General features: G+C 36.6%; 1 protein-coding gene across 1 annotated transcript in view; it reads left to right on the top strand.

The window, feature by feature from the left end:
* The window catches only part of PCDH15 (protocadherin related 15), a 952,716-nt gene that overhangs the window by 721,045 nt on the left and 205,230 nt on the right, over positions 1-26,441 (top strand). The gene's annotated exons all lie outside the window — the stretch shown is intronic.

Here is a 26,441-nt window from a genome sequence, read left to right as displayed (position 1 = left end):
GTTGAAAGATTAGTCTACATTTACAATCAATATCATTTGGATTCTTTATTTCTAACAGTGAAAGTTCAGTTTGGTCCAAATAGGTTATACCTATGCGTTTTCAGTTTTAATAATATATGGCTATTTTAGTTGCAAACGATATCAATCTATGGCACAATAGTGTAACTTCCCTCATTTGGAAGAATGAAAATCTTAATCTTGCTTTTAATTCCATAGACATTGTAATATACAGACGTGTTTCTTCTTTGATAAATCCCAAATTACCTCTTAACACAGACAGTTTAATGAAAACATTATTGGAACAAGTATTATGAGAACTCTCCTTAATGATATCTTAATTTACTAAAATAGTATCTATGTAAAATGGTTTTCTTTAAATACACTCATTTATACATAATAATTCCTTATGCTATAGAAGGCCTGAGTTATGCGGATTTAAATATGTACTTTAAATGAGTTTACATTATAAATCAGTGACTGATACATTCTAGAGAATAATGAGAACTGGAAAAGTGAAGAGAGGAAAAATGTGAATTTTAAGTTATGTAGAAGGTATGTTTTTATTGATAGGACATAGAGTATTCCTGCGGTAGTTTTTGTTGACTAAAACGTGAATGGCAATGATGACACGGCAGCTCCAGTTGTGACAAAATGAAGAAAGTCTATGTAGTTATAAGGTCTTAGAAAATAATTACGTTAAAATGAAGATAATGACCTTTTGCTCCAAGTCTTCTTTTCTTGAGTGTGTTAAAATATCTTTGAACCTGACTTCCTGCTCGCGGGTAATAGAAGAGGCAGTGTTTCATAGCCTTGAACACACCAGTAGCGATGGTGAATATGAAGTGAGTGATCTGTGTGTTAAGGACAGGTACAAAGTACTTAGCAATCATGAATATATGTTCATTTCTCCTCAACACTTGGGCTTGGAGCACCACGTCTATGGTAGCTATCATCCTAACACATTTTTCTCTCAAGAAATACAATCTTAGAAGTGCAAATAGAAATGATAGGATACTGAATTAACAACAGACCGTCACAGCATGTTAACACGTGCATATTTCTGAAACACGTTCATTGCACAAACCTCATGACAAGGTTATGTTTGAGTGGACGGGTGACTAGAGATACAGTAAGTAGCATTACAGTTCACTTATGTGGGTCAATATTAAAGCATCCGTCTGTCCTTCAAATGTTCACCTCACATTTGGTTTCTGTAAACTCGTCCTTCCTGGCTTGGCATTCAGATCATGTCCACCAAAATGAGAAAACTTGTCTTGGCCTGTGGTATGTTCTATAACAATATTAAATTACTTACAGAGAACATTTTCCGGTGACGATTCCCTGTTTTCATAGCCTAAAGCTTTTCTACAGAAGTTTAGCAGGCTCAAATGGCATATCCCCTTTGAAGAAGACTTTAGCCGTGCATTCCCAGAAGTAGTTTTGACATGTAATATCTGATGCTGGCTTTTCAAGAGATGATAGGTGGGCGCCACTCATTCAGTTTGGAAGCTAGAGCAGGCTTATTTCATTTACATATGCGAAAGACCTGACCACATGCTTTCCAAAGGCTTCTGGGTAAGAAGCCTACGGGGCTGATCGGTGCTGTCGTTTGTGGCTGCAAGGCTGGAAAAGCACCAAAAGGACTCCTAACAATAATCACAGCCATTTCATTTAGCAAGTGTATCTTTTGATGGACTCTTGTTTTAATTCTTGAAATTAAAAAACAAACACCTTTTTATGACTGTCATTCTGCATTGTTTTTGAATTATCGTTCCCGCTCATGCCCATTCGATTAGTATAGCCAAATGGTGATGAGCCAAACATTCATATTCAAAGATCTTTCCCATGAACATTTTTATACCATTAAAAATTCAAAAATACTTATGTGATTGAATTTTACTTTTATTATTTATATTGATGATGTGAAAGCACAATGACTATTTTTGGATGTGTTTTGATTTATTAAGTATTTTCTACTCTGCTAGTTATAAACATTTATTAATTATAAATAGTTTCAACTTCATAGTATTTAAAGTTACTGTGTCAGTTTCACTGTGTGAGGCTATGTGCATCTATTTTATCACTGCCAGCTTATTAAGAAATCTCTCTTACACACTAGACTGTAAGGTCTTTGAAGGCAAGAATCAAAATTTACTACACTCTGTATTCCCTCCCTGAAACACTCTGCCTGGTACTTAGTATTTTTTAGGACATATTTGTTAAGTAATTAAATAAGTAAATCAGTGGTTATTTCTATGCAAGTCAAGATTGGAAAACATATGTAAAATCCCATAAATTGAATTATCTGAGACTCTGGGCAGATTTCTGAATCTCTTCAAGCCTCATTTTGGTGATTTGAGGACTGTTAGAATAAGGCGAGACAATGTAAATGCCACAGAAAGAATAAATCCAGTTTGCTCATCAATTCTTGGTTTCGATAGGTATTATTACTATCCTGAAATAATCGTTTGCAGCTCTATGAGGTTAGCATCATGTTTTTTCACATCCTTACGCTTCTTTGGAATGAACTGAGAACCACCTATTTTAAACTGCAAAATAGCAACAACAAAACCCTTTGAAGTACACATGGAGAAACTGGGTAAAGTCTGAAAGCCAGAGAGAGCAGTGAGGCTGAATATAAATTAAGAATTATAAAATGCATGTTGTGCAAAATGAAAGCACTCGAGAGGAAGCAAAAAAAAATTATTCCAGGGATTTGTTTTTTGTTTTTCCTACTGAATGAAAGCTGTTAGGACTTTGATTTTCCTGCCTTGCTTTTGTGACAGCATTGACATTATGTAGTTCACAGGAGACATGAGGAGTGAATGACTGATCATTTTAGATATTAGAACTTGCTAACCTTTTCTTTCTGCTCACTGGAGACTTCTCGCTCCAAACTTTCACAAAACAAACTGCAAGTGTAATTTTCATTTGCATGTTTTTGATTCTTTCTGAAACTACAGGCCAAGCCGCTCGGGTTCTCTTTGCAGGAGCTCCCCTGGCATTCAGGAGACATGCCTGAGAAAGAACAGAGGCCTGCACTGGGGGGTTAAAAAAAAGGAGTTCATGTTTCGTCGCTTTCCAATTGAGTTCAGTATAAAAATCCTAGGGAAACATACATGACATCTCATGTTTGTACTAATCTTATTTAATAAAGCTTATGAATGAAAAAAAATCTTTACGATATGACAGTAAGCAGAACAGGTTTAATATGAGCACTTTTGACAAACGTATTTTTAAATACAGGTATTCAATACACTGACAACACGTATTCGCGTGCATTGTGAAAAGGAGACTAAAGCCTTGAGGAACTTTGTTATGGAATGGAAGGTTATAGATGAGGGTAAAAGATATTGCCACAACAAATATGGAAACATTTATTTTTAAAAATATCAAAATGTGAAGCTACTATTATTTCTTGATGTCGTCTCCATCTAGGTCCTTCCACTTCTGAAGACAGGGTCTCCAGTCGCTAAATAATCTCCAGTGACCTCTGTCGTCTGTGATTCCTAGTTAACAGCAAAGTGGCAGTTTGGGCATCCTCGAGGGACTCAAAATGGGTTCCTTTAAAATGTTCTTTGAGTTTGGGGACCAAAAGAAGTCTGTCTGCAGGAGCAAGATCATGGATATAGGCTGGATGTGATAAGGTTTCGCAACAAAATTTCCAAAGACAGCCCCAGCTTCCCTTGAAGAATGAGTAGATACATTGTCGTGATGAGGAAAAACACTTTGGCATGAATTTGTTGGTCATTTTCTCATCAATGAAGATTTCAGTTTTCTTAAAACATTTCAATAAGCTCCATTAAAAAAACTTTCATAATTGCCCCCATTGAATTGCCCCAAAATTGTTGCTGTTACCTTCTGAGCTATTCTCTCTTCCTTGAACTAAACTGACCCAGGTGATCCCTTCAGAAACCACTGCTTTGGCTGGACCTTTGTACTGAAAGTGTCTTAAAGCGACCAATCCTAATATATCAATCAATTAATCTATAGCCAACCCATTGATAACAGATGAGTGTTTAAAATATTTTATTTGTAATAAACTCATGCCGACATGAACTGAAACTTTATTAGCAATACTTTTTTGGCTTACCCTTGCATTTCACATATTTAATCAAGTCTCTAATAACGACAGTGAATTATCTACATCCTACAATTGCACATGGTAAATAAGTGAGGCCCAAGATCATTATAAGGTAAACCTATGAATGAATAAATGAATGCTGTCTTTTTTTGGTTTACTGATTGATAGGTTGGCTTTTTATATCTTTCTTTTTTTTTGTAATTGACTTGGCGGAAGAAGGGATGACTATATTTGCATTAAAAATTTTTAATTTACCTATGTACATGTTGTTCCCTGGAGAGATGGAAATGTGGGTACTGTTTAGGACCATGGGTACTTTTTATGAAAATGTAAAACTAAAGATAGAAAAGGACCGATAACACTTCCTTTGCCTATAGTTATGTTTCACAATTTAAAATACATGTTCAAATATTTCTTTAAATCTCTTCAAGCTATGATCTCATTAGTCTCTTGTGTTTTCACACGAATGCATGTGTGTGTGTGTGTGTATATATATATATATATATACATATATATAATCAGATTTGATAGGCCCTTAGAACACTCAGTTTTATGGTGAAACAATTTTGCACCACTGGAACTTTGTAAGAAATTTCTAACATATTATCCTGCAATTTGAAGATATTCCAGGCACACCTGGAACATTTGATAAATTTATATATTCTATCCTATGAAGTAATTTCTAACATAAAGTAATCAATTAACACATATTTATTGACCTAAATTTTCAAATTAGAATAGTAAACAGATAACATCTATAGGTACGCAAGTCACCTCAACTTCTCACCCATTTAAATGTTTAAAATCATGTAATGCAGATTGAGAATATTCTGTAAGGTTGCAAGTATTATTTAATATTAAAAATAATTTCCCACTATGTCAAAAGACAAAATCCAAAGCTACATAAAATAATAAGCAAGATTTCACAAAAGAAGTATTATCAAGTATATAATGACATGGGTATCTCTGTCAGATCTAAACTTGTAATATATCTTTCCCACTACACCAAAAAAAAAAGTACTGGTGGCTACTTTTCTTCTTATCTTTTATTGTGCAATGCAGTGCATTGGTCAAATGTATAAGATCAGAACCGTATTTTCTGCATTTCAATGTTCCCTGATTAAGATAAACGCAGCATCACTTTGAGCACGCTCTCCTGCCTTTCTCTGCGTAACTCGCATTGTGGGAAAGACGTCACTCATCACATTGATCTTTGATGGGGCTAAAAATAAAGTTACATAAAATACTTAACGTGGTACTCAGCACAAAATATTCACTGCAGCTGTTAGCTAGTATACATTTATTGAAGAATACATCTTTATCCATTAAAATACACAATTAAGAATAGTTATTGTGCTGACTACATGAATATATAAACTCCATATTTCAGGCCATGATAATAATTTAGGACATAAATACACAAAGTTAATCTCACAAACTTTAGGCTAGTTGTTAGGAGTGAAGAGTCCCCCGAAAAAGACATCGTGTTTGTTAAAATAAAGGTCAGTGAAAAATAAGAAGACTCACAAGGAGACGGAATAACACAGTGACTGCTCCCGATTAGCCTGATTCAACTGAACCTGATACTAATGACACTAGATGACTTCTTTGTATAGTATTTTTAAAGATGGCTCCAGAACCCGTCTTGATAACTAAAGGTATTTTTGCAAATATCTGGGGAAAATTTGGGGCATTCTACTGTAGAGAGTACAGTCTTGGAAACTCACAGAGACAGTTCTAACCCTCCCATATAGGTTCACTGTCAGTCAGCTTCAGCTTGATGACAGTGTTTGTGAACATCTAGGAAGTGAAAGTCACAAAAGACGGGCACCAAGGTTTTATCCTTTACCAATTTCTTCGATCTGTGTGCGAAGAAAACCCGAGATGCTGGGTTATATGAAGAGCATCACACCACGGGGACGGGGGGGATACTCATTGATAACCTGCAGCCGGAAGAAGACACAACCTTGATTGTCGAAAGTGGAGAAGTCATGAAGCACATGCTAAAGAAATCAGTCTGCAGACCTCAGCCTGGATTATACTTCCAAATAAGAAACAAGACTCATCACACATTTTCTAAGCTTTGGACATGTTATCAGAAATGATCCCTCACTGGAGAACAGGCATCATGTGTGGTAGATTGTCAAAAAAAAAAAAAAAAGGAGATACTCTTGTGAATCCAGTGGCGTTGTAAGCATCTCAACACTGGCAGGGTCTCCACGTGGCTTCTCTAGCTCCAGAGGTCTGACTTCATCAGCCTCTCTCCATGTGTCTTCTCCACAGGGATGTCTCACAGAGGGTGAGCTGAGAGAGAGTGTCTCCCTCCTCCAAGGAGGATATAAAGGAATTCCCAGAATCCTCAAGAGAAGGCCATGCCCACACCGAGGCCCCATTGGTTATATCCTGATTGACAGGCTAGACTCCACCCCTATCCTCTTAATCCTCAAATTGACACCAGATTTTGTGACTACATAAATAAATTATTAATAACATCAATAATTTCATAAATGTTGTAAACAATGTCTCAAATATCTATACAGATTTCATAAAAGCTGTCTTTAGTTATACATTTTAATGGACTTCAACGATGATGCAGGGCCATGCAGTGTTTTGTTCTGTTGTTCATCATGATAATTCACAGCTGACAATAGTACCTAACAGCACGGTGAGAAAGATGGTAAGAAAATGTCTTTTGCCATCAACCTTCTGTGTTTTATTAAAATGTCATGATGCCACCAAACGATGTCTAGTCATGATGAACATTTTCTGAAAATGGTAAAACCTTTCTATAATCCGTCAGCAACAGTCTCCTAATGGAGAGGAAAACAGAAGAACCCCAGCAACAACCGTCGTTATCCATAATGTGTTGCTTCATTGCTTTGTGTGTATTACCAGTAATTAAAATTGTTCAGGTCAGGAGTCTTATAGGATTGCATTTTTACCTTCAGATATAGAAACTTTTGCATCATTTTCCAGAGGAATCTATACAGATCTATTTGTCTTCATTTACACTGCTTTGCTGTTGTCTATATTGATTTAGGGTTTTGCTAGCCATGCAGCAGAAGCTCTGGTTTTAAAGACCACAGCTCCTTAGCAAGCCTGCTGACCCTGGAGCGTGTGAGGGAGGGTTTTTGTTTTTCTTCTTCCGCCGCAAAGCTGATTGGGAAATCATCAAGAACTGTGTCACTGCTCATGTCAGCTTGTGAAAATTGAGATGTTGTAGTCCCAGCCTCCATCCCTGTGGTCTCAAATACTTAGTTAGAAAGAAAGCACACCATGAAAGTGTTGGGGCTTGATCTTTAAAATGACAATTGGCTATAATTAGATTTGAACCGGTATATGAGTGGGAAAGGGCAGGTTTTATGAGCAAAGGTTCTATATGACTAACTTCTAGAAAGGCTTATAGAAGGGTTTTAATAATCTCTGCTATTTTCTTTCCCTTTGTGATCTATAGATTCCTTTTGAGAACAATTATGTTGTTAACATTACTTGAAATCAATATTAGAGTTAACTGTTTGAGTGTAAATGTTGTTCTTGTAATTTAAGAAGTATTGTACTTACCAGGGAAAAGGAATGTTTTCTTTTGTTAGAAATTAATTGATTATAAAGTTGTTCTTTTTCCCCCCTTTACAAAATTGTCATTTCGCCATGTATCAAGTATCTTTTTAAGATGATATCTCAATGGGATCTTTCCAAATATACTTAATGAAGGCACATTTTCAAGTGGACTTAGTTTAGTATAACAGGTTTCCCCTATAGCTTATCTATAGCTCTACATGGTTTAAGTACTATGCTTTATTCAGATGTTGCCAGAAGAAACAGAGATAGACTTTTGGAAATTACATTTTGATTTCTTAGGACTGATGGTGTTTGTCTTAATACTCTCTAAGCCATACCATTGGTAACTCTTTGTCTTATCTTTATTCATTTCACAATTCTTTGATATTTTTAAATCGTAGCATTGGTTAGGTTAAAAAAACAACAACACCTCACTACCATGGAATCAATGCTGACTCATAGCCGTCCTATAGAACAGGGTGCCTAGGAAGTGGACCAAAAATCAATTTCTACAACAAAAGCAGCACTTCATAAATATATATCAAATTGCTAAAATATTCTGACATTTTTATTATAGATTTAAAGGTAAGGATATGACGAGATAGAAAAAAAAATAACGCCATACCATGAAAAATGCCAGGAACCGCTCTAGTTATGTAGAGAATGAAAGTGTTACTGTGGCCTGCTGTGGTGAGAGGCTGCTCAAGGTAGGAGGCACTTTTAAAAATACTTACTTTCATAAGTCAGAATAGGACCAATTGGGCAAAGGCGATGTATCTGGATGGATAGTCTTGACTATGAAAACCTTCTTCTGGGTAGAAAGTGAGCCACTCACAAGCGGAGACATAGACTGCCACATACAGCAGACAAAGAACCACAAGTCAAGGGTGTCTGAGACCGCAGCGGGAAGACGTGGTCGTGGCAGCAGAGATACCAGCGACTGAAGCACAGAGAGCCTGAGAGGGAGAAGGATCGGTGAGTTTCCTAACCTGTGGAAAGAGCACTCTTCAATGCCTGCAGGCAGGAGGCTGACTTGCAGAATGGGGCACTTTTGGGGGCATTTAAAAGTGCCAAAGAAGTTTTTGTAACACTTTCTTGAGCAAGGGGGAACCCAAAGGGCCACATGACGGAGAACCTGAGGACTACATACGTGCTTGTCTGCATGGCTGAGAAGAGGTTCAGTAAATGAAAGGATTCTATCTTTAATATTTTCTGTTCCTGACTTGAGGTAGATTACCAGTTCACTTCTCTAATAACCCTCATAATTGTAAAGCCCGTGAATTCTTTGTGGTCATTGCCGAAGATCATAGAACCCAGAAGAGAAGTGCTCTGGGAAGGACAGTTGGTGTCCGAATAAAATAAAGAATAGGGGAGGCATGGCTGTCCACCCTCGTGTGGAAATTAGCCTTGGGTTGGTATTTATTACCCTACTGAAATAAGATGAGGAAGTCTAAGGTGCCAACATACCATTCCATTAGATAAGCAAATCAACAACAAAACCTAACAGGAGGTCAATTTAGACTAATGGTGGTATTATAAACACAATAGATTTGTCCCTTTTGGGTTTCTAAGACTTCAAATCTTTACAGGAGCAGACAGCCTCATCTTTCTCCAAAAGAGAGACTAGTGGCTTTGAACCATTGACCTTGTGATTATCAGTTCAGTGCATAGTCTATTATACTAATAGGTATCCTTGGATATAATTTAGGTTCAGCATAAATATAAAAGACACTTGTGTTAGTCTGGGTACTTGAGAGAAATCCACAGAAACTCATATGTATAAGAGAGAGTTTTATATAAAGGGTAAGTGCACATCAAGAAAACATCCCAACCCAGTGCTGCCCAAGCCCACAAGTCCAACATTAACCCATATGTTTGACACCAATCCACAAAGACCTCCTCCATCTCACAAAACAAACACAATGATGCCAGCTATAGGAGGAAAGCTGAATCAGTGAATGTGTAAACATCTCAGAGCTGGCAGGGGTCTCCACATGGCTGCTCCAGCACCCAGGACTGCATTGGGGTAGGTCCGTGTGGCTTCTCCTCAGGAATGTCTTGCAGGAAGTGAGCCTTGCCAGCTGAAGCAGGGAACTGGCTAAGGCTGCTTCACCCTGATCTGACCATCACAAAGCAAGAGACCTGAGAACTAGAAAGGGGAGGCTCACCGAGCCATTTATCCCTCCACTCTTCCATTAACCCCACGTGTTTATTGGCTAGGTTGGCACAATAAACTTTATATCAACACTCAATGAGATAGATTAACACAGTGGTTGCAACAATTGTGAGAAAGTCACAGCACCAGGCAATACTGCATTTTATTGTGCATGGCATTGCTATGGGTTGGAACCAACTCGGTGGCACCTAACAACAACAATTACAAAAATGGAGCAATCAGAACCCAAGAATCTAAGAACCTAAGGGGTGAGGAAGGAAATTTGCACATGCAAGTCATGAATAGAAGCTGAAGCTATGACACCAAGCACATTTGTGAAGAAAGTCTAATCAGAAAAAAAGACTTTGGGGGCCTGGGTCAGAACTTAAGAGTAGGAAGATTCAGAGAAAGTAAGGCAAGAATGGTTAGGAGAGAAATAAACAAGTGATACAATGCAATTTAAAATAAAAATATATTTAATGGAGATAAGGAAATAGATACAAAAAGTTTTTCAGGCTGATAAATGAGAATTAAATATAAACAAATGACCAAGTTTTGTTGACCAGAAGCTCATGGATAATCTTTGTGGTAACTCAGCCTCTGCTCTCCCAAAAGACCTTGTTTCTTACCCTTTTATTTATCTTGTGTCTGAGTTGTTTTGGGGTAGGACTTTTATTGGTAGGTTATTTTAGGTTTATTCAAATTTGACCCCATCAGTATTTTTTTTATTACCTTTACTTTGAAAAGTTACTTATTTACATTCCCTATAAAGTTATTATGTTTTTAAAATTTTACTTTGTAGGCATATTCACAAGAGATACTATTCTAGCTTATATATGATTTATCTTTGTTTTGATACAGCCATTTCAAAAAGCTTTATTGTGGTAAAAAGATGTAATAAAATATATTTTAGTCATTTTAAATGATCAATTAAATGATATTAATTTAATTCACAATATTGTTCAGTCAATAATCCCTGATATTTTTCTTACTCACAAACAGAAACTCTATACACTGTAAATTATAATTCTCCATTTGCTCTCTTTCCTAGTTAATAAACTCTATGTTCTGTATTTATGAACTGTCTTTTCTAAATAATTTATTTAAGTGGAATCATGTGTGATTTCTCTTTAAATAAGTGTGATTTCATTTATCATAATGTTTTTAAGGCTTCTCTACATTTTAGTATACATTTAGAATGATGTAGTTTGTTATGATTGAATGGTATTTCTCTCTCTCTCTCTGTTAATTGACAAATGGTTGACCCATCTCTTGACTACAATACATAAGGCTTCTATAACCACTGATAAATTGGCATATTTTAGAGTATTTTCTTTCAATTCCTTTCTTGAACCATTCATTTAAACATTTTTTCATTTCATTGGATCTCTTTGTTTTCTCATATATGAGGGTAAGTAAAAAAATATTGCTATAAAATCAAAGGAACCTTTATTAAGCAAAAATATAAAAAGTGAATCTATTGTTACCGGACACATCCTTTGTCTGGTGCCAACTACTTCTGAAAGAAATTTGTCCATCTTTCTATTCCCCCCGCCCCCCCAAGAATTCTGTGTTCCTTGACATAGATCCCCTCCTGATGCATAGAGTCAATTTTGAGGTGCAGAAACTTTGGCTTGAAATCTTAGCAGGATCAGGTAGCCTCGTTTGTCTTCTGCATAACAGATGGTGGGCAGCAGTCCAATATTGTCTGACACTGCCACCAGGGCACCTCTTTTTATATACTGAATCAAGATGACAATTTGGGCATCATTTTAGAAACTGTATTATGCTTTTTAGGATGTTGTTTGAGTTTTGAGAATAGAGATACTTGAAGGGCTAAGATCGGGGTTTGAGGATATCTGGACTAAAGGTTCCCAACCAAAGTTGGACCATCTGATCCTCTCAGAGGCCATTCTTTTGAGAAAATCTTGGTTTATTGAAGGAACCCTAACAAGATTAAGGCAGATGAATTAATGAGAAAAACATGTATGCAGCCATTCACTGATCACAGAGGCATGTTTAAAGATATTTTTAGAATAAGTTTGTGGGTTGCTCCTTGTAAAAACATGGTAAGAGCTGTCCTAATGCATACTGTGGTCAGTGATAGGAATATCCACATATACAAATAAGCAAGATCAGTCAATACAATGATTATCTAGATTTATACACCAAAATCAATGGCAAAGGTGAGGAATTGAAGCTTTCTACAGATATCTGTAGCTTACAATTGAGCAAGGCTTAATCAAGAGATGTTCTTAATTAATAGTGACTCATTTTTGGAAGGTTGGAAAGGAAAAAAAAAGGATCAGCCATTGGAAAATATGATCTTGATGATAGAAACAATTCTGAAGTCCTTGTGATAGGATTTTGCAATAAAATATTCAGTGCATATCCCTAAATATCTCTAAGTCTAAAATATATCTAAAAAAAAGTCACAGCTGTATATGTAGACCTCATCAGATGGCATATATAGGAATCAAATTTCCAATATAGGGGGGAGGCATTGGAGGAATTTGTATGATGGGTTTTCTATCAAGTTGACTGGGCCAGAATTCTCAGTAGTTTAGAAGTTTAAGCCTCTCTTGTAATGTAGCCTAATGTAAACAGTTCCATGATGGGATGTGCTGTGGGCCGTAAGCAGTTGTGGGATGATTAGTATGGAGTATAACTCTTTACTCAGGCCGTCGCCTCAATATTTCCTTGATGGTGTGTAGCCTGCCCTGATGCCTGCTGAGCAATCAGAGTCTGTCCTCTAACCTGATGATTTTGTATTCATCCTCCTTTCCACACACCAGCTGTCATCTTCCTGCTTCCTATTCATCCGCCCACGCAGTTACCCGAGTCAGGAAAAACCTCCGCCTTTACCTCTGATCCACTTACTTGAACTAGACTGGACTCACCAACCTGCTCAACTGTGTGAGCCACTTTCTTGATATAAGCTTAGGTGTGTATCAAATATCTAAATACAAATTAAGTAAATAAATAGATAAATATGTGTGCTAATAGAAATATTAAGATAGAATATAAAAATAGAACATATAAAATAATAGAAAAATTAAGTGAAAAATAGATAAATAATAATATATATATTAGCCTCCCATTTCCCCCTAATCTTCCCTGCCATAACTCTGAGAAACTATTAATCCAAATGCTATCCATAGATTTATAATATCCTGGATTGCATATAAAGAAAAACATACAAAACCAATCAAGTAAAAACCCAACAACAATATCAAAATATGACAAAGACTTCAATTAAAAAGAAAGCAGAAAATAATTTAAAAATTTAGAATAATTAAAAAATGATTCAATAGGGAGAAAACTAAGGTGTTAAATTTGAACTTCGATACATCTGTATTAGTCCACTTTACAGTTCGTTCTGTCTAATATCAAGGTATTCACAGGCCCTGTCAAGGGTCAGAGGGGGTTCACCTGAGACTTAATCCACATGGAGATCCTGCAAATGGATTTTGGTCTTTCACTGATGTGTCTTCTGGAAATAGGGTGATTGCAATTTAAACCCTAATTCCATTCCCTCCTGACCTTGAATTTTATTATTTATAATCCTTGAATCACACAAGCTGATATGCTTCTGTGTGAACTTAGCTGACATCTCACTTAGATGGCAGCTTATTTTTTTAAATCATTTTATTGGGGACTTGTACAGCTCTTATGACAATCCATACCTATATCCATTGTGTTAAGCATGTTTGTATATTTGTTGCTCTCATCATTTTCAAAACATTTTCTTTCCACTTGAGCCCTTGCTATCGGCTCCTCAATTTCTGCCTCCCTATCCCACACTTTCTCTCTCATGAACCCTTGATAATTTATAAATTATTATTTTTTCATGTCTTACACTGACCAATGTCTCCCTTCACCAACATTTCTGATGCCCGTCCCCACTAGGAGGGGGTTATATGTAGAGCATTGTGATTGGTTGCCCCTTTCTCCTCCCACTTTCCCCTTACCCTCCTGGTATCGCTACTCTCATTATTGGTCCTGAGGAGATTATCTGTCCTGGATTCCCTGTGCTGGTTGATTATTTTAAGAAAAATTTTATGACCTCAGACAATATTATTTCAGAGTTTGGAACCATCTGATTTCTTCACCAAATTTTGCTATAGCAACCATATCTTCAATGATGTCTTTATAAGGATAAGAATTGAATAGAACCATGTTGTAAGAACTAATTGCCTTTGATTAGGTCTTCAATTAAACATGAGCTCCAAACCAATTCATATAGCTATGGTTTATATATGTCCCTGACCCATTTTAGAGCCACAATTATCATTTTATTGGGGAACATTATTGTGTTAGTCTGGGTAGACAAGAGAAACAAATTCATGGACACTCATGTGTCTAAGAGAGAGGTTGATGTAGATGAGCTGTTAAATATTGAGGAAATATCCCAGCCTAGTCCAGATCAAGTCCATAAGTCCAATATTAGCCTGTATGTCTGATACCAATCTATAAAAGTCTCTTCTGACTCACAAAACACATGCAATGATGCCAAATGCAGGAAGATCACAGGCAAGTGTGTTGGAAGTCTTCCGGATCTAGTGTCCTTGTAAGCATATCAGTGCTGGCAGGGGTCCGTGTGTGGCTTCTCCAGCACCCAGGTCTGCATCAGGGTCTCATCCATGTGGCTTCTCCTCAGGATGTCTCACAGAGAGTCAGCCTTGTCAGTAGAGAATCTCCAAGGGAGTGAACAGAGAGATAGTTTCTCCTGCCTCCAAGAAGGAATTTCAGGAATTCCCAGAATTCTCAGGAGAAGGCCGTGCCCACACAGAGGCCTCATTGGCTATGATATGATTGACAGACTAGGCTCCACCCCTTCATTCTTAATCCTCTCAAGTCCCAAATTGACACCAGTTTATGTAACTACCACAACTATAAATCATCCCCATTTGGAATATGGTAATTCTATTTCTAATATCATTAATTTAGCCAATAGTATAGAATTTAAACTACTTTTGAAAAAAATTAGATCTACATGTGTAGAACAGCTTTTTAGACAATATTACATGGATCACTGATGTATGCAGATCAAAACTTTAAGTGACTGAACATTATTGATACAAACAATTAAGATTGGCGATAGGGCAAAACTTTCAATAACACTAATTTACAAAGGAAGCCTATGCCTTTACAAAGGAAGAATGTGTCTGTTAGACTAAGACATGTCATAAAACAGTAGAGAGTAGGAAAGTAGCAGATATATGGTAGGCTTGAGGTGTCATTTTTTGAACAACCTCAAAGCAAGAGATTTGAACCAAAGTTCAATGACTTCCATATTTATAACTTTGGGATAGTATTCAGTTGCTTCTCACACTGACATTTATTTCAACCTTAAGTCCAAGGAAACAGTTCAGTTTCTTTACCCTGACACAGGTGTGTTTAAGGTAAAGACTGGGTCCATTAGTATAGTTTTCAAATTGGGTTCATCTGATGTGGCCTAAGAATGATTCTGTGGACCTCAAAAGGGCAGAGTCTGAAATTCCAGTTGTCTATGGCGTGGGACCTGGTAGAAGGTAGGTCAAAAGTCCAAACCAGGGAATTTTCAATCACCTCATACATATGCATTAGAAAACTGGATATTATATAAGGAAGACCAAGGATGAATTGCTATCTTGGAATTATGATGTTGGTAAGGAATATACATATACCATATACTGACAGAAGGATGAACTCAGAATGCTCCTTAGAAGTGAAATGCTTTGCCTTCCTAACTTTGAACTTGTTATCAGGAGGGTGTGGTCCCTGGAGAAAGACATCATACTCAGTAGAGTACCCAGGGTGTGTGTGGGGGAGGGGGAAGAATACAGTTAATGAAATGAACTGGCACAAAGACTGAAAAAATAGTCAAAGATAGGCACAATCAGGATAATGACATTAAGATGGGCAATATTTTGTTCTGTCGCACATTGCTTCACTCTGAGTCAGGACAGCAACTAACTCACCAGCAACTAACAATAATAATTATGTTTTTTTAATGACCTTGGTAGTAGCTACATATTGTAGCTGGCCTGTCTTTATACCTGTCTCTGACAGCCTCCATACGGAAATAGAACCTTCTACCACATTTTCTTACCATTTTTTTTTTAACATTTTATTAGGGGCTCATACAACTGTTATTGCAATCCATACACACATCAATTGTGTAAAGCGCATTTGTACACCATCTTGATTTCTGTATTTATTACCAATTCAAGAAATCCTGAAGGCACTCAAGCAAATAAAAAGTGAGTCAGAAAACTTCTCTGCTACATCTGGGTCTGTTTCGCACATTGGAGAGAATTCTTTGCAACTGTGCTTAAGCAGCTATGAACGAGGAAGGTGGAGATTGACTAAGCTTCATTTCTGAAAGCATGTTGGGTTTGTGTCCATTTTAGAGATCTTTTTCTTTAGAGATCCATGGCAAAGAGGCTTGTGCTTCCCCCAGTGAACCCCACGTTCTCAGAGAACTTGCCTAACCCCCCAATCAAATGTAAACCTTCTGGTTCTGTCTCCGTCACTCATACTTCAACAGCTAATGTGAGTCCGATGGCCGAACAGAAGATCAGGACGTGGGGCAGCAAACAGAGGGGAAGAGAATAGGTACCTCCTGGACAGGAATTCACTGCAGAAGTTCAGTTAAAAGATATTCCTAACATCTCTGCTGTTTTAAGAACCATCTATATGGGATGAAAGTAAAAACCAATTAGAAAAATTATACAGGAACCATAAGAGACTGTAAATTGATATGATTATATATATGCTTATACAAATTACATGATTATTTATATATTAATGGAGGGAGAAACAAATCAGAAATGGAGCGTGAGAAAACAATCAAGGTCACTGGGTTGTGCCTGTAGAAATAGGAGGACCGTTGCACAGTTTCCTGTATGTGTTCTCAAAGAACAAAATTAATTTAAAATTAATTTTTAAAAGTAAAATGCATTAAAAAGAAAATGTAAAAAGCAAAACATATCTTATTTTTTTGTTTGTTTGTTTTTTGTTTTTCTTGTTTTTGTTTTTGTTTTTTAACATTTTATTAGGGGCTCATACAACTGTTATCCCAATCCATACACACATCAATTGTGTAAGCGCATTTGTACATCATTTCTCAAAACATTTTCTCTCCATTTAAACCCCTGACATTAGGTCCTCATTTTTCCCCTCCCTCCCTGCTCCCCCCTCCCGCATGAGCCCTTGATAGTTTATAAATGGGTATTTTGTCATATCTTGCCCTGTCCGATGTCTCCCTTCATCCACTTTTCGGTTGTCTGTCCCCCAGGGAGGAGGTCACACACAGTTCCATGTAATCGGTTCCCTCTTTCCTACCCATTCTCCCTTTACCCTCCCTGTGCAAAACATATCTTAAATGCATTAAAATGATTACCTTGCGTGACAAAGAAATAGAAGCTAGGCATGAAGATAAAAGAATATAAGGAATTAAGTAAATAAATGACTTGTAGAATCGTTGATGACAATGTATCACAAATTAGAGGTTATATTTAACTCAAACTTTTAAATCTCTTAGTATTTATTATATATGGGTACATGCAAAATTTTTAAAGAAGCATCTGCACATAAAACATACTACAGTAACTATTAAGAATTAAATGTATCCTCCTCCTTTGCCTCAGAACTTCAAACTTAGAAACAGAAATTAATTAATTAATATGAGTAGAACAAGCAACTAGAAAGAACAGCTCAAAAATCTTTAAGAAAACTAGATTTATCTTGGAGAGTCAGAGAGGTTCTATGATATAAGTTCCCAAATATATTTAATTTAATTGGTCTACTAACTCCTTTTCAGAGAAAAAAGAAGGAAAACAAAAAGATTACTTAGCATCCTCTCCCCACCCCCCATCCTCAGTTCCGCAAATAAAACTCGTGGACCATGGTCCATAGCCCAGGATAAAGTATAGTTATCTGCTCTTGCAGCTCCCCTGGTTTGGACCAGCGGCCCCCAGGGAGTGGTATCATCCACCTTAGGAAACATTATTCTAGAAGTGACTCTACTCTGAAATTATGAAGGCAAAAGTGGACATTTCTAAGGTAGAGAATAATTAAATACTAAAATGGAAAAAATGAAAGGGTAAAAAAGAGATGTTTCAGAAACCAACAATAGACCACAAATATGGAAAGCTACATCTGTGGAAGGTTTAATCAGATGTTGTTGATTTCATTTCTTGAGATGGCCTGTGTAAATATATATAGAATATTTCTTTAAAAAAAACCAAAACAACCCAAAAAAGATCCCTCCAGATTCCTTATCCCTTAAACCCAAACCAACACAAAGCCTGCATTGACTCAATTCCAGCGCGCAGCCGTCCTTCGGACCGCCCCTTCCCGTGTGGCAGTGGCAGCTTCCTTGAATTGAGAGACTCCCTCCTGCTTTCCACTGAACCCACCTTACGACCAAGGGTTTCTTTGAGCTGAGGCTACATATAAACGGGGTCAAAAGCTGCAGGCCTTGAAGGCCTTCAGAACAACAAAGAATTCGGACTTTTGTCCTATGAAAATTGGAGTTTAAAGCAGAGTTAGTACCTATAAAATATATAACAAATGTGTCTAACGGAAGACATTATGCAAGGAATATGTATTCTGGGCCCTTATGCAATTGAGTTATGTTTACCTTTGAACAACAAGATTATCAAGATTTCTTTTATTTTTTTAATTAAAATATTATTAAAAATCATTTTATTGGTGACTCAAAATCATTAACCATGCAAAATATGTTTTTGGATATTGAATGGTTATGCTAATACAATGTCTGAAAACTGGACCTACATTATTGTAATAGGTGACAATTGGCATATAGGCTTGCCTATGAGGGTTGATTCTCCAATTCTCAAAACATATTAGCTACTCTGGGTGTCTAAAATAGGAAAGCACTTGTTTTTCTCAGTGCTTACACAGAGAATTTGACCTATTGCTTCCACTCCCAGCCCACCCTCAAATAAAAACAAAAAGCAAACTCACTGGCCCGCGAGTCAATGCTGACTCAGTGGTCTGTGGGTTTGTGAGACTGTGCTATCTGGAGTAGAAAGTCCAGTCTTTCCGCCACGGAGCTGCTGCTGGTTTTGAACAGCCCACCATGTGGATCACAGCCCTACGTGTAATCATTATGTCACCAGGACTCCTTTAGAATATTGCCATAGTCTCCTTTAAGGCTACTATAATTCCCAGTGTGAGTCATTAAAAAGAAAAAGACTAAGTCCCTATGGTTTCAGGAAACAATATAAGCCGATTTGCAGTAATCTCTGCGTGCATAAGTATGCTAAATCATACTTGGGAGATTTTTGTCAATTACATTGTTAGAAAATAAATCAAATTAGTCACTTTCAAAGACATAGGGGGAAAGAATTTTGGAAAACACACCAGGGAGAGAAATCTTTGTGTACTTAAAAATAAATTACTTAATGTGTATGTTAATGAAAATAATAGGTTTTAGTATTCCTTGACAGAATGTGATTCCTATTATCATGAAGAAAATTATGTGAGTCTGAGTAAGTAATTTCCTGATAATTGTGTATCTCAGAAAAAATAACTACATAAGGGTATCCCCTGGTATTATTTTGGTCTCATTGAAATTCTCAAGGTTTGCTAGTTTGCAGCATCTTTCATACAGTTTGGCAATTACCTTCTGTAGTAATTATTTATATTCTCACCATCATCAAGTCAAAATATATTGTGTTGAACACTCTTTTGAAAGAATAAAAGCTGAAAGTCATAACAAAAATGAACTGAATAAAACAATTGATATCATAAGGACTTATTTTCATGCTAAATTTGCCTTTAGTCTATTGCATTAATTATACCTACCTGGTTATATAAACTTCTACCATTTTCTTATTAAGTAATCTAATTGAAATTCCATCATAACAAAGTTGTTTTTGCGCTATATATCTATTGCCACAAATGCAAAACAAAAATTCCTTAGTATCACCGTGTGTGTGTGTGTGTGTGTGTGTGTGTGTGTGTGTTATACAGGATGTGTGTCACATTGATGACATAAATTTACATATGTTATATGCTATGTGATATATGTATGACAGCTATGATGGAACTTCAAAAATTTCATGGGAACATTCCATCATCTTTTGTGGTACTAATTATTTTACTGTGTTTTTCCAAATCAATTTATTAGATGCTAATCCAGACATTCCAGATTTCAATCACATCAGGTACTATAGTACAATTGCTAATAAGATCAGTTTCAAAACAGTTTCTTCCTTCTAGACCTTCTTGATATCAGCTCCCCTTAACCACCACCTCCCACCTCCCGCACCATAACCCCAGGAATCCTGTAGGTTCAGCTACCTTGGATTTCAAATACCAAAAATCATAGAAAAACACTAAGTATTCAAGAAGCCTACCCATAATGACACAAGATGAGAGATAAACCCCCACATGAAAAAATGCACAGAAAATATTAAAAACTGGACCAATTCCTAAGTGTATCAAAGGAGTGATCAAGTGACATGGTTTTAACCGTTCAAGTCAGATTTATCATTTCAATTTACTATAGTCATCTCTCCAATACACTGTCTGGTAACCAGTTTGTTCCCATCCCTCAATTATGGTTAGAGGGGAATCACTGGAGACTTATTCCCTGGGTAGATCCTGCAAATGTATTTTGGGTTTCCACAGACATCCCTAGCCTTCTGCAAAGCAGATTCCCGTATTTAAAGCTCTGATACTAGTCCCGCTTCCAGATTTGGATTATGTAATTTACAATCCTTGGGTTACGGATATTGGTGTGCTTTTTCCATGTAGACTTAGTTGATGTCTCACTTAGATGATTGCTTCTTTAGAAACCATTAAATCCACAGAGGCTCTTCTGAAAGCCTGGCACCATCTTATTTCTTCACCACACTTTGCTATAGTAACCTTCTCTTTTGTGTTTCCTTCATGAGGGTGAGTAAGGAATAGAACCATGTGGTAAGAATAGTCCTTAAAGTGAAGCAGAGATTAAGTGTGACCCAAACATCCATACCTGCATCTATATTTTTTCATCTGCGTCTGGCTCATATTGTAGACATCCTTGTTAATTCATAATGGGAAATCATATGATCATCTCCCTGGACTATAAGGACCTTCTGTTTATGGTTATTGATTGGTTCATGGTACTGTTTTTTTAAGAAAACACCACTGAGAAAAGGAGATTGAACAAATGTTGGCTAACTGTATATTGAAATACCTGGATTATTCACTTGTACAGAATAAATCCTTATGTGACTAGATACTATCTTCACAAACAATGGGAGCTGATGCTCAATGTCAACCTCAGGTCTGCCAGAATAATAGATATCTTTATACAGCTAGTAGGGCATTGAGGGAGTATATCAATATTGATCCATCAGTCAATAATTTAGTACTCTTGGCACAGCTGTCTTCTGCTTCTTCCATGTAATTTCAGTCTTATATCCTCCAGTTACAGATAGGTTTGAGGTTGAGTCTAGTTCACGTGGTGGGATTTCCATAGCATATCCCTCTGGTATGGCCTTTTAACTCCATGTGTTCCTGGGTATTTGGAAGTTCCTATGTATAATGAATGACTTCCAGTAGTGATATCTTTTACTAGTAATTTTTAAGTTTTATCCACATCAAAATTAATATAAGAGAATCACAGAGTTGGCATCATGCCTTGCAAATTTTGAAAACCAAATACTACCTAAATCATATTTGGAAAGAGGTATAATACATGAACAAATAAGTTTTTTCATTAATGTTTAATAGACAGTGGTGAATATTGTCCTTCCGAAGAGTAATTGGTGTTGACAAACAACTCCAGAGTCCTTCAAAGTTATTGAGTAATGTCACTCGTCTTCAATTTTGTATTTAACTAGGAAAAATATCATATACTAGTTACTTAACTTTTATATACTTACACCTGTATCAAATCTAATGTTTAAAAACGCTAGCCTGGACTCCCAGCGTCACTATGATTCAGAATCAACTTGACAACCATGGGCTTGGTAGTTGTGATTTAGTTTCATGGAGTCATTTTTATGTCACATTTTTTTCCTACTATTTGAGAGCAAATTTTCAAGACAATGCTAAGTTTATAGCATCTCTACATTCCCTCAAATTAAAAAAGTGTATAAATTTTAATAAAGTTCTTAGCAATGCATCATACTTTTAAATTAAATATACATAGTTGAATGAATGTCATTTCATATTGACATATATCTAGTTTTAGATAGTCAATATCACTGCCAGAAGTTCAGGCCAGATTCAGAAGAGTACATGGAACAACAAATATCATTGTTGATGTCAGATGGATCTCGACTCAAAGCAGAGAATACCAGAAATATATTTACTTGTGTTTCATTGACTATGCACAGGCATGTGACTGTGTGGAGCATAATAAACTGTGGATGACCTTGAGAAGAATGGGAATTGAAAAACACTTCATTGTGCTCATTCCGAACTTGAATATGGACCAAGAGGCAGTTGTGCAAGTAGAACAAGGCCATACTGCATGGCTTAAAATCAGGACAGGCGTCCATCTGGGCTGTGTCCTCCCATCATACTTGTTCAAACTGTGTTCTGAGAAAATCATCAGAGATGCTGGCTTATATGGAGATGAATGTGGCACTAGAATTGGAGGAAGGCTTAATAACAACCTGCAGTATAAAGATGACACAACCTTACTGAAAGTGAAGAGGACTTCAAGCACTTGTTAATGAAGATCAAGGATTGTAGCCTTCAGTGTGCATTACAATTTAGTATAAGGAATACCAAAATCCTCACAACCTGATAAATGTAGAAAAGGTGGAGGTGGTCAAGGATTTTGTCTTACTTGGATCCCCAAGCAATGCTTATGGAAGCAGCAGTCAGGGGATCAAAAGACATTGCATTAGGTAAATCTACTACACAAAACCGCTCTAGAGCACTGAAAAGCAAGGATGTTACTTTGAGGATGAAGGTGTGTCTGACACAAGGCATGGTATTCTCCATTGCACCCTAGGCACATGGAAGATGGACACTGCAAAGGAAGACTGCAGAAGGATCAATGTCCTTGAATTGTGGTGCTGGAGAGCAATATTGAAAGTGCCCTGGACTCCTCAAGGGGCAAACCGATCTGTATCAGAATAAGTCAGACCACAGTGCTCCTTAGAGGCAAGGATGGAGGACTTCATCTTACATACTGTGGACATGTTTTCAGGAGAGGTCAGTCCCTGGAGCAGGACATCAGATTAGGTAAAATGGAGGGGTGGCAAAATAACAGGAAGGCACTCAATGAAATGGACACAGTGGCTAGGTCAGTGGGCTCAGGCATAGGGACAATTGTGAGGATGATGCAGGACCAGCAGTGTTTCCTTCTGTCGTGCACAAGGCCACTATGGGTCAGAGCAGACTCGATGGCACCTAATAACATCAGCACCTTTTACCCATTTAGTCTATGTGCAAAATATTAAAACACAATATTAATTTTAGGACTCAATTTTAATTGAGTATTATACTAGTGTGGGTTGTTGTTTTTTTAAATCCAGGTTCTGCCCAGCCCTGCCCCTGTGACCACACGCAAGGCTATTACAGGAAGAACCTATACTAGTTGATACACTAGTTCAAGTTCTACATACAGTACAATCACTATCATCTATGTTAATCAAACTCTTTAAGGCATGTCTAATAAGTCTAATAACCTACATTAAATGCTTATGACTGTTACTGTTGTTGTAGCTCCCTCATTTACTGACTAAATTATTTAGCTACACTGCAGATGTCTTATGCATAGCTCCTATTAGATATGTTGATAGATCCATGCATTTATCTATGTTTACCTTCCATCTTGACTGACTATGACGCAGGTGAGACAGAACCATGAGTACAGCTCATTGTGAATGTCTTTTTCATCAGTATTTGTCACATTAAGAAATTAATGTGAGAAAGTAGGTTTAAGTTCTGGAAACAGATTTTGCTAGGTTCTAAGTTGAAAATTTGCAAGCAATTTAGACACATTCTTTGGTAAGCATATTGTCAGCAGATTTTCTAGAGAATGTCCAGAGGATTTTGATTTAGAGAATTATCAGAAAGATACTCTGGTTTGACATGGATAAACTCATTAGGCAATTTCAATGTAGCCTGTCAAAGTATTCATGTAAGACCTCACATTCATTTTGAATTTAAAATTCAGTTATCAATTACAAATACATTCTTAAATTGCTTGTTACAAAAGAGTCCAAATCTTTAGCCTTTGAGCTTTTTAACAATTAGTCTCTTGCCCACACTTGCACTTAATAGGGTCACTTTTAGTGAAGGTTCAAGGGTAGCAGTGGGCAAAATCTCAGCAGGATTTCCATGTTTACCACTGCCTCCATGACTCACTGCCTCCCTGAGTGGACAGACATTCAAGTTTGTAGTTTTTGTATAATTCTCGACTTCACTTTATAGGTTAAGAACCAGAGTGCCTCCATATTAGCATATTCTCAGTGCCATGGATAGAGGCAGACTCCTCATAGTGACCCTGCAGGTCAGGGTAGAACTGCCCTTGTGAGTTTCTGAGATAATAACTAGTCACTGGAGTAGAAAGACCCATCTTTCTCCAGAGAAGCAGCGGGTGACTTTAAACTGCTGACCTTGCAGTTGGCAGCCCAAGGTATATCCACTACCCTACCAGGGCTCTTATGTTAATAATCTCTCCAGTATGAGAGATATATTCTTCAAGGTTAATGAGCAGGGATGCCGTCTAAAATTGTATCTCAAGACTAGTTTACAAAGATTAACTATGTTATATCTTCTATCAAAAAATGTTAAGTCAAAATCAACTTAACTTTAAAGCTGTTTACCACACATCCCTACACACACTTCTATGTTACTATGTATAAATTCAAAAAGTTTTCTAAATTGCTTTTTATCATGACTTAGACTTTTTGATAATTTATAGTCAGTTTTAGAGAACCTCATAAAGGTAGACATATTTCTGTTTCTAAGCTCATAATAATTTGTATAGATGTTATTTGAAAGCATAATAATGACTTACACTCTTTGGAATTTAAGATGATTATAAAAGCATTATCTACCTACCCCTTGACCATAAATCATATCTTATATGTCAACTTTTAGCACAGAATATTTTAAAGAAAATTTTAACAAAACTATTCCCAATATGTAATTTATAAAATTTAAAACAAAAATTTCTTTTACCAGGCTTAAAATTAAATTCTGCAAATGCCAAAAGCTAATTTTTTAATCATCTAAATAAACTTTTTGATCATTCTTTCCCTGTGTAAACATTTTTTAAATAATAATAGAAGTATAAGAATTGGTAACATGTTCTTAGCCACATGCATATACCATCTGCTATGCTATTGTTAAAGCAGTCATTGCTTTGGGAATATTTTCTTCTGTTCCTTTTTGGATCATGGGATGTATATGCTGACAGTCTCATTTCTCTAACTATGTTGAGGAATCTTTTAAAATGAATAATTATAAAAAATAAAAAATAAAAAAAATAAAATGAATAATTATTATTTATTTCCACCTATTTTCTGTTTTTGAGAGCTCTGCATCCAATATCACCTTTTCTATAAATCCTCTCCTCCAAATTTTACTTTATTTAAGCCTTCCAACTGTTTATCTGCAGTTACTACAAAAAAGAGCATGGATTCTAGGTTTTTATAGAATCAGGGCACCTACCATAATTCACCTAGATATCTCATAATAGTCTCTATGAGTGATGACCACCTGGAGCTGTGGATCTGCTGAGCTCAGCATGCATCCATATTTAAGTGCTGATCACACCGTACGGTAAAGGTTCACTTCAGTTTTCACTAATGTCTGCTTGTACACTGGGCACTATTCTATATTCTGAGTAAATAGTGGGGAAGCAAACCTCTGCTGTAAGGAAACTCAAAGTTGAGGGAGACAGAGATACATGAGAAAACCCTAAACATACATTAGTAACATAAATTTTTATAAGAATATGTTCTAGGAATACAATCAAATATGAATTGACTCAGAGTCGTTTACTCCCAGAGGTGAGAATGAGCTCAGGGTTTTAAAATGTTAAATCATTTGATAATGAATCAGAAAGTAAAGTCTATGAGAAGACTTCAAATAGTTTGTGGAAACTTGAACCCTTTGATTTCCCCTAGTCCCCCTTTTCCCCCACCTCCCTCCACCCCCGCTTAAATGTGATGAGTTCCGTCTCCTCCATTTGGTGGTGAACTCATTATTTTTCATAATCGCCAAGCCTGAAGCCCAGTCAGTAAGTGTACCAATGAGTAAAGAAATGTCTAAATGAATGAATGAGACTCATAGGTAAGTAATGAACATTACCTGCATGATGCAAGTGGTTTGTGATCATTTGCTAACATAAATATTTGTAGTTTAAAACCACCTAGTGATGCTGCAGGAAAAAGGGTCAGTCAGATAATCTGCTTCACCAAGAGCCAGGGGCAACTCACTGAGAACCGCCACCAACAGATGTAAACATACCAGCAAGATGATAGGTAATAAGGTATAACATATTGATGACATTTTGAACTGATCTTTTAATTTAATTATGAAACCTAGATGCCATGTAGAATAAGTTTATGATCATTTAGTTCCACGGTACTAGCATTTTCAGCCATCGTTTCAGATGCGTTGTCTAAAGGCAAGCAACATGACGCTGGAGACTTGCTCAGTTGAGGTTAA

The sequence above is a fragment of the Echinops telfairi genome, unplaced genomic scaffold (assembly GCF_000313985.2).
Source record: "Echinops telfairi isolate 266 unplaced genomic scaffold, ASM31398v2 ScPeMD7_70;HRSCAF=299, whole genome shotgun sequence".
Lineage (NCBI taxonomy): Eukaryota > Metazoa > Chordata > Mammalia > Afrosoricida > Tenrecidae > Echinops > Echinops telfairi.
The sequence above is the reverse complement of the archived record's forward strand: the minus strand, read 5'-3'. Positions and strand labels throughout refer to the sequence as shown.